Raw genomic sequence first — 10,175 nt, 5'->3', positions numbered from 1 at the left:
TCACCGGGGATCAACAGGTAAATAAACCTTTCGTTAGCTTTAACATGATAGGTGCATGGTGACTGGTCACCAACATAACCTTCCTCATGACCATAGAGTCATAACCCTGGAACATCGTTCCCTAGCCATGTGACAAGCAGTCACCTGGGCCTTATGCCTTGGCTCTCAATAACTAGTCTTAGACTAGCCATATGCTTATAAGTTCATCGACCTTAGGGTCGGTCCAGTGTTAATGCCTTAGAGCCATTCAACACTGATATCAATTAGATCTAATCTTCATTCGGCCCTGTGTTCAGGACACTTATGCTGTTTCTGACTCTTAGGTCAGTGTCCCTGACTAGTCAGTGCCATATACAAGTAATCAATATTCACTTGCATTTAATATGCAATCCATGTCCACATTTATCAACCAAAATGCTTCAATAACAAATATGCATGTCATATATACACAGGGTGCAGTTTTCTTACCTCAGGTTCAAGCGAGAAATATTATAAGGACGACTCCTGAGAACGATTGATCTTTTGGTTCCATAGCGATTACCTAATCATAACCAATTATAAACTCCATTAATGAGAATCAACATACATAAGGTATTAACCTAAGCACCACTCTTGGGACCTTGAAACATGCCCACATCGTGAGCAGATTCGATCTCGGGCCTTAAGGATTGAAACCCAAAGTCAAAAACCCTTAAAAACACTCAAAACGGGACTTTGAAGGAACAGGGTAGCGCTGACCCATAGCGCCCCAGCGCTATTCTCAGAACCTCCAACACGCCCAAAAGCCTCCTGAGGAACGCTATAGCGCCCTAGGGTGGGCGCTATAGCGCTACCTCCAGACTAAAAATCCTCTGAAACCGCCTTCTTCATCTCCTTCAATTCTAACATGTTTCACACACTTCCAATTCCCATTCTTGGTGCCAAATGAACCCAAAAACCATCCCAACATATCCCAAACATCCCAAGTATAGGAACCCTAGCCAAAACTCCAAACAAAACCAAGTATTCAACCTAGAAATCACAGCTGCAAAACAGAACCAAAACAGGGCAAACCAGAGAATTCTATGGTTAGAAACTTACCCAAAGCTCAGATTATGATGCTCTTCAATGGAGGAACACACTCCCAAACTCCCAAGGCTTGCTTCCCAGGCTCGAATCCTCAAGAATGGTTCAAAAATCACAAAGAAAGATGAAGAAAAGAAGGTACGGGAGAAACTTAGAAACTTGCTCTGTTTTGCTCTCTTCTTTCAGCCAACAATGGTTTTATCTATCCTAGGGGTGAAATGAACATTTTACCCCTAGGTCAATTTAAGATTTCTAAAGGCTCCCAAGGGCAGAATTGGTATTTTCCTCCTATCTTGTTAATCATAATTAACGCTCTCCAATTCCCGCTATTCTCAATAATCCCGAACACCAATAATTTACATCCCGTTACCCTTTAACTCCCGGTAACGCTCTAATCATTTAAATCACCCCGAGACTCAACCCGAGCCCCGAACTTAAACATGTTGTGACTAAACCGCTAATCAATAATCCAAGATCGTCTCATGCCGAATAGCTCGAACAAACCCACATTATAATGTGGTCTCAACATATATCACCGACATGCATACAAATATTCAATTACGCCCTCAATGGGCCAAATTACCGTCACACCCCTGTAATTAAAATGTGGACCCACATGCATGCATTTAACATCATATTATAATATAATTCACATATACATGCATATTATCATTTAATGGCACAATTAAGCAAGTATGGCCCTCCCGGCCTACTGATCCGCCATTAAACCACATCGGAGAATTCGGGGCATTACAACTATCCCCTCCTTACAGAAATTTCGTCCTCGAAATTTACCTGAACAGCTCGGGATACTGACTCTGCATATCGGACTCCAGCTCTCAGATCGCTTCCTCGACCTCGCTGTTCCGCCACAATACCTTAACCAAAGGTATCGTCTTATTTCTGAGAACCTTATCTTTTCTATCAAGAATCTGAACTGGCTGCTCCTTAAAGGAGAGATCTGGCTCAAGCTCCAGATCCTCATAGCTCAGAATATGATTCACATCAGATACATACCTCCGAAGAGCTGAAACATGAAACACATTATGCACGGCTGACAATTCCGGAGGCAAATCCAATCTGTAAGACACTTGACCAATCCTCTCCAGGATCTCAAATGGACCTACAAATCTAGGACTCAGCTTTCCTTTCTTCCCAAACCTTCTCACCCCTTTCCATGGCGAGACTCTAAGGAAGACATAGTCTCCCACTTGGAACTCCACATTCCTACGCTTGGGATCTGCATAGCTCTTCTGTGTAATCTGAGAAGTAAACATCCAAGCTCTAATCTTCTCAATAGCCTCACTGGTGCTCTGAACTGCTTCAGGACCTAAGTATCTCCTTTCACCTGTCTCATCCTAATGAATTGGAGACCTACACTTCCTACCATTCAGCATCTCATAAGGTGCAACTCCTATGGTAGACTGATAACTGTTATTGTAGGAGAACTCTATCAAAGGCAGATACTTACTCCATGATCCACCAAAGTCCAGCACACATGCTTGCAGCATGTCTTCTAATATTTGGATCGTCCTCTCAGATTGCCCATCTGTCTAAGGATGATAAGCAGTACTGAACTTCAGTTGTGTCCCCATGGCCTTTTGTAAACTCCCCCAGAACTTGGAAGTAAAAGTAGGGTCCCGATCTGACACGATCGACCTAGGCGCACCATGGAGGCGCACGATCTCTCTCACATAGAGATCTGCATAGTGGTCAACTGTATAAGTAGTCCTCACTGTCAGAAAGTGAGCTGACTTGGTGTAGCGATCCACTATCACCCAAATAGAATCATGCTGATCAACAGTCCTGGGTAAACCCACCACAAAATCCATTGTGATGTCTTCCCACTTCCACTCTGGAATATCTAGAGGCTGCAATAACCCTGCCGGCCTCTGATGCTCAGCCTTGACCTGCTGACATGTGAAGCACTTAGCTACATACTCAACTACATCTCTCTTCATCCCCGGCCACCAATACAATGATCTCACATCCTGATACATCTTTGCGGTGCCTGGATGCAAAGATTAAGGTGTAGTGTGAGATTCATCCAGATTCCCTCGCCTCAATGCAGTGTCTGATGGAACACATATCCGCCCCTTGTATCTCAACAAGCCTATCTCAGACACTGTATAATCTCTGGATATTCCAGCCAGAACATCCTCTCTGATCTTGATCAGCTGTGGATCACTCAACTGACCCTCCTTAATTCTCTCCAACAGCGTAGACTGTAGCGTAATATTGGCAAACTGGCCCACCGACAACTCTATACCAGCTCTGGTCATATCATCTGCTAACTCTCTGGCTATCAGCCTCATACCATGAATCTGTCCCGGACCCTTCCGGCTTAAAGCATCAGCTACCCCATTGGCCTTTCCTGGATGATACAGAATCTCACAATCATAATCTTTTACTAACTCCAGCCAACACCTTTGCCTCATATTTAGATCTTTCTGGGTGAAGAAGTATTTCAGGCTCTTGTGGTCTGTATAGATCTCACATTTCTCTCCATAGAGATAATGCCATCATATCTTCAAAGAAAAACCACAGCCGCTAACTCTAAATCATGAGTGGGATATCTCTTTTCATACTCCTTCAACTGACGAGAAGCATAAGAAATTACCTTCTCTAATTGCATCAAAACACAGCCCAATCCCTGATGAGAAGCATCACAGTAAATCACAAACTTCTCCTGGTCTGTTGGAAGGCTCAAAATCGGAGCTGTAATCAATCTCTGCTTCAGTTCCTGGAAGTTGTTCTCACATTTATCTGACCACACAAATTTCTAGCTCTTGCGTGTCAGTTCCATCAATGCACTAGCTATCTTTGAGAACCCTTCCATGAAACGCCAATAATAACCTGCCAATCCAAGGAAACTTCTAACCTCAGAAGCTGTAACGACCCAAATTTGCTAATAAGGCTTAAGGGCCTTGATTAGCGTGCCTGGAGGGCATAATGGGAAGTATGCGTGAATTTAATGATTAAGACGCATGATTACGATTTTAAGCATGTCATATGACTATTTGAGTATTTGAGATGCATGATTATGTGTATTATGGTATGTGATAATTCTAGCCCGTTGAGGGCATACGTGTGATAATTATGTGATGTGATTTGTACCACGTGGGTGTGGTGATATTAATGCGATGCACGTGCCGAGACGGTCCTAGAGAGCTAGATAACTCAAAAGTCACAACGGGATTTTATACTCGGCTCGGGAGGGGCCTAGGGGTATTTTGGGGATTTTGTAATTTAGTTCTTGTGAGATGTTGGCAACCGGTGGTTTGGTAACTTGTGTAGCTGTTAGTAACCATAGAGAGTAACAAGATTGGTTAAAGGAAGTGGTAGAATTGCAAAGCTGGTGAAAAGGCAAGTATGGCCTTGAGGTTTAGTTAGGAAGGGGTATTAGTGGAAGAGTAGAACAGTCATTTGGTAGGATAAATGATCATTAGCTGAAGGGAAAATATGATATACGTATAACACTTGGAGAAATGGGTTTATGCTGAAATTGGGGACCTAGAGGAAGAGCAAACGTAAGAAGAAGAAAGGGAGAAACTGAATTTAGCTTTTGGAAGAAGAATTTAAGGGTGATTGAAGTTGTCAAGCAAGCTTAGATCAAGGATATTCAGAGGTAAGATCTTGATTATGATATATCCAAGTTTTAAGTCTGAAATTTTAGATAATGAATGTCAATTGAGGCAAGTTGGTGGCTGGTTTTATGTAATTTCAGAATTGGGAAATCAAGGGGGAAGGAGGTTTAGAGCTGGAGGTTGGACTCATCATTCAAGGTAAGGTCTCTGTGTGTTTATTAAGCTTGTTTCTGTTAAGGTATAGGGAGTTTGGGGTGTGGTTTGTGTTTGAGTTCAAGCTGTTCTTAATTTTCTGGTTTGAGTTGCTAAGTGTGAAATTCAAGAGTGAATTTTAGGATTGAAGGTGTGAGTGAGCTTGGGCATGATGTTTTTGGGTTGTTGTGAGGTTTATTAAGGGTTTAGAGTTGGTTTTGGGACTTAGGATGGAGTTTGGGGTGATTTGGAGAGGTTGGAGCTCGGGAAAATGCGAAGGAAAAACCCAGAATTCTGGGCTGCGAAGGCGTGCCGCGGCACGGGTTTTGTGTGCCGCGGCTTGGAGTCTCTGACTGTTGGGTGCCGCGGCACAAGGAAGTGGTGCCGCGGCACAAGGCTAATTTCAGAGTGTCACTTTTGGCAATTTTTGGCCTTTGCTCCGGGGGTTCGGGGGGATGTCTCCGGGGTGTTGTTCTAAGGTTTTGGGGGTTCCGAGAGTGTGGGTTAGGTTCTGGGAAGGTAGTCTTGGATTGGTTAATGACAAAGAATATTATGTTTGTGTTGTGATTAGGACTTTGGAGAGGCTCGGAGTAGAGGACCGTGCTTGTGGCTACGTGGCATCGGAAACCAGTGAATTGAAAGGGAAGAAAGCTGCACCTGAGTATGTGGTTAGGCTGGGACTAAGTGTTCCCTATGTTTGTATGCATTGTTATGTAAATGTGATTAGCCATGTGGTCACGATGGGACTAAGAGTTCCCAATATTTGTATATCATGTCGTGAGATGGTGTTATTACGCCATGGGACATGTGATTACTGGCCTAAGGGTGTCGGAATCATTATTTGCGCACTGGGGCGCGGCTCGGCCACTGGGAGCTGAGGCAGCTTATTTATCACTGAGCTCGGTTAAGCTGGGCGGAGTCAGTGAGTATTACACTGGAGGCGGCCCTATTGAGCCGAAGACAGTGTGTTAAATAGAGGGTGCGACTAAGGGCGCCAACCCTGAATGTTATTTGATGGATATGACAATCTATTAGTTATGAACATGAATATTGTGCTATGAATATAGTTGATTGACTGTCTGGATGACAATTGTTATCACTACGTGGATAAGTGTTATGAATTGATGAATTTCTTATTATGCACTGTGGAATATTTGATTATTGATGTTAATCTTGCTATGTTTTTTATGCTTTCTTGCTGGGCCCTGGCTCACGGGTGCTACGTGGTGCAGGTAAAGGCAAGGGTAGGCTGAATCAACCATGAGTTGGAGAGCTCTGGGGGCGAGGTGTACATTGTCAGCTGCTCGGCCGCCACGGTCGACAAATTGTACAGGAACGGAAACCTAAAATGTATATTTTGCCATTAGAGTGGCTTGAACTATTTGTAACTCCTAGAATTTGTTGCAACTAAGACATCTAAACCCTGTTTCGAGTCTCCATGTAATAAATCATCATTTTTAATGAAAATAGCCTGTTTGTAACCAAAATCTTTTTATTCCTACTCTGATAATGGTATAGAGTTTACACTTTGTCTGAATGACTTGATTAGCAAGCCTTGCACTATTTTAAACACACAGTGTAACAGTCTTGGTTATCCAGGGCGTTACAACTTGGTATCAGAGCCATCTGGGTTTATGGGTTCCTGAAGATTAGCTGGACATGTACACTCGCCGCTAAAGACAAGCTCGACTCATGGGTTTGTAGTGGAATACATGAAATTGTATGTTTAAGTGCTTGAATAAAATATGAGTGTATTAATTGGTATGATTAATAGGGAGCATGAGATACTGATAGGGCCTGGCCCTTGACTGCTGTGTGATGATATTAAGGCATGCTGATTAACATTGCCCTTGCATGTGGATGAGTACATGGATGATGATGATATATGGATTGTGGGTTATTATATGTTTAAATTGAACGTATATGCTATACCTGTTTATTGGCATGGAGGGCATAATAGGTATGAGTGCATTTGGTGATAAAGAAATTTGATAATTTATGTATAATATGGGTGCTTGATATGCTTTATGTGTGTTTGATTGTTATGATTATTTGGATCTGCCATTGAGATGGTTTTGGGTATAAACGTCAGGGCTAAGAAGTTTAGTTGGTAAAGACAGATTAACTCAGGGTGTATGTATTGAGAATGGTCAATCGGATTCAGTTTTGGTTTTGGTAAGGATAGAAGATGACAGTTGGGGGTTGGAATCCTCCACCTGCCCTTGGGATTCGCAGCGGATGGTTGCTGATGTATGAGTCAGGCTGTGAGGTCTGATGGAATGGGTTGGATGGACGTAAAAGGCAAGTTATTGAGGAGGAACAAACAAGAGTTATTGTAAGGAAGTATTATCCTCTACGGGACAAAGTAGTCGTACTAGGCATATGTGGTAAGAGGATGTCGAAAGTGGCAAGATAACGATAGTACATATTGCTGAGTTTGGTGGGTTGGTCGGTCCACTTTGGATTATGGTATAAATGGATGAAGCCGGAAATGATAAGTCATTTGTGAGTTAAAATCTGAGATGGTTGTCTGTGCTTGGGAAGTAGGGAAAGGGCCTCATTATCTAAAATGAAAGAAGTATATGTGATGATATTTTCGTTTGTGGAAATGTAGTCAGTTTGGTTACTCAGTGATCGGAAGAATGAGAACCTTTGGTGTTTTTATGGCTCCTGGTTTGGACAGGAAGGGGGTTCAGTTTTACAGGTTGGTCGTCAAGACGGGGAAGACCGGGATAGTTTACTCAGCTAAAGCTCAAGGTTAGTTTCCCAGAGGTGACTAGTGAATTGGATAGCCTTTGCTTTGGTTGGGGAAAGAGTTGAAAGGGTTGGTACCGTGCGACTATTAGAAAGGATTCAGATGAGTATTTGTTGAGGAAAGTTAATATGTTATATAAGAGACAACCCTGGACAGTCATGAGTATCCCTTGAAGAATATTGATTGGACCAAATGGAAATTAAATTAGTCAATGAGGATGTAGATGAGAATGCAGCTTTCGGGCACAGTTTGGAACTTGGGTATGGAAGAAGTTGGTATCAGGGACGCAATGAGAGATGATATTAGGTTGGTTTAAGGAATTATCGAGTCACCTGGAAAAGTATGCGACTTATGAGCGAATCGGGTAGAGTAATGTGTCGTGGGATTCGTGGATATTGCCGGCTAGGGATGAATAGTTTAAATGCCTCGTTACAAGACAGGACGGTGTCTTCAGGAGTTGATTATCGGTCTGGTTATTACTAGATAAGGATCAAGGAAAGAGACATCTCGGGAAATTATTACTTGTACCGAGAGGGGTGTGATATATTAAGAGTAAGGGTTCCTAATTGCTTGGTACTTCAATAATATGGGCAAGTTTAACAGGCAGAGAATAGAGAAATGACATGGGTGGGTTGTATTCAGATTCACTGGGATAGGGCTAAGCACTCCCCAGCTTGAGGTAGAACGTGAACGACTACCATACTGATGACATCGTGACTAAGTAGCAGGGTCAGAGGTAAGGTTTCAGAAGGTATTAATTTCATTCCTCAAAGGTATTTAAGGTTAAGCTACAGGAAGAGAAGAGATCAGATATGAAAGAGATTTGATTGGAAGCACACTAAGACCAATGAACACATTAGCTACTACTTGAAGTATCCTCGAAGACAGTCATAACGTAAGAATTTTGAGTATGAAGAGTTGGTTAAGTATAGGGAATAGTGATGGAATGTATGAAAGGAGTGGTAACTCTTAAGTTTAAAAGGGGAGATCCTCGCAGCGTTTAGCAGTTGTAACTGGAGTGGAAAATCTGTTGTAGGGGAAAGGTCAGAACCCTAGCTAGTGTAACAGATACTACTTGGGTGGTATCAGTGGGACAAGATAGACTGGATTAGTTTGTGGGATTCCAGATGAGTATCCAAGAAGTTCGTCATGGAGTACGTCTGCGTAAAGAGATGGAGTGGTGACAAGATTGGCTTCAGTGATAGAATCAGATCTAAAGATGCTGTATTGAATGGTTTTAACAAAACGGTGAGAGTTAAGGTCTTAATTGTTGAGTAGGATGACATACTTCAGGAAGGATCTTTGATCTGGTTATTACCAGCTAGAGATCAGGAATAGTTAGAGATCTTTGATCTGGTTATTACCAGTTGAAAATCAGGGAAGAGGATAGGCAAGGGGTTGCTGTTGTATTGGATAAGAGCACTGAGGATGCTGAGTTATGTGTTGAGGGTTTGGTCAATGCCAAATTATTTCCGTGAGATAGGTGAAAGGAGTATTTAAAGAATATCTGAATTGAACTTGTGATTGTCTGGATTGACGGCACAATGATATAATCTGGTTGGAACGTCATTAAGGTTGAAGAATGCCTGGGAAATGAGAGTTTCCCTAGGCGAGCAAGATGGTACATGTGGTTGGGTTAAATTCCATGTCTTCTTACAGATTAGAATCAATTGTTGAGTTGCTACGACACCTCAAGGCAGGAGGAAGTGATGGTCTATGCGTGATGTTGGTTAAAGGATTCGACTAGAATTGGGGTAAAATTTATAGTTTGCTTAATAGCCAGTGGATACTTGGGATTATCATCGTATAAAGGAACAAGAACGACAGTTAAGGAAATCCCAGATGAAAGGAATTAAAGGCAAGTCTTAATTGAATTAGCAAAGGATCCTACCGTGTTATGTGTAAGTTTATAGTGATATAAGGACCAAATCTGGACTCTGATGGACACCGAAATTACATGGAAATTCTGAATGAATCTCATACTACTCTTTTGGTCTTTTCATCCGGATATTAGGAAAAAGGTACAACAATTTGAAGGTTTTGTATTGGAGGCCTAGGTGGAGAGGAATACAATGAATGAGGAACAAAAAAAAAAAAAAAATTGTAACTTGATAGTAGTTTGTGATAGGCATCGCAGCCTTTGAGTATGTTATAATGGGAATAAGGAAATGTCGTGAAAGGTCTCGTAGAGAGACTACCAAGATGGTTGGGTCATCATGGACCAGCGTCTGGGGAGAACTTGCTTTTGTCAGTAAGGATAATCGATACAACTGACCAGTACTCAGAACTCTGAGGGAGATGGATGGTAAGCCTCCATGGAATTTAGGGATTAATTTCATTGAGAGAGGACTTTATTTTATTCTCAGGTCTTGGGAAGGTTAAGGAAGGCGATGAATAGAGAATCGGAATCTGATGAATTTTATTACTTTCAGACTGATGGTAAATCCGAGAAAAAGGGAGTTATCCAGATGTTGGAAGAGCATTCGATAAGATGGGGTGTAATAAAGATTGTATATCATCCGTTCACTGGAATGAGATAAGTAAGATGTTGTATTTGGACCCGGAGATAGTTCAGG

This window comes from Humulus lupulus, chromosome 9, assembly GCF_963169125.1.
Source record: "Humulus lupulus chromosome 9, drHumLupu1.1, whole genome shotgun sequence".
NCBI lineage: Eukaryota > Viridiplantae > Streptophyta > Magnoliopsida > Rosales > Cannabaceae > Humulus > Humulus lupulus.
Note: the sequence above shows the minus strand (reverse complement) of the source record.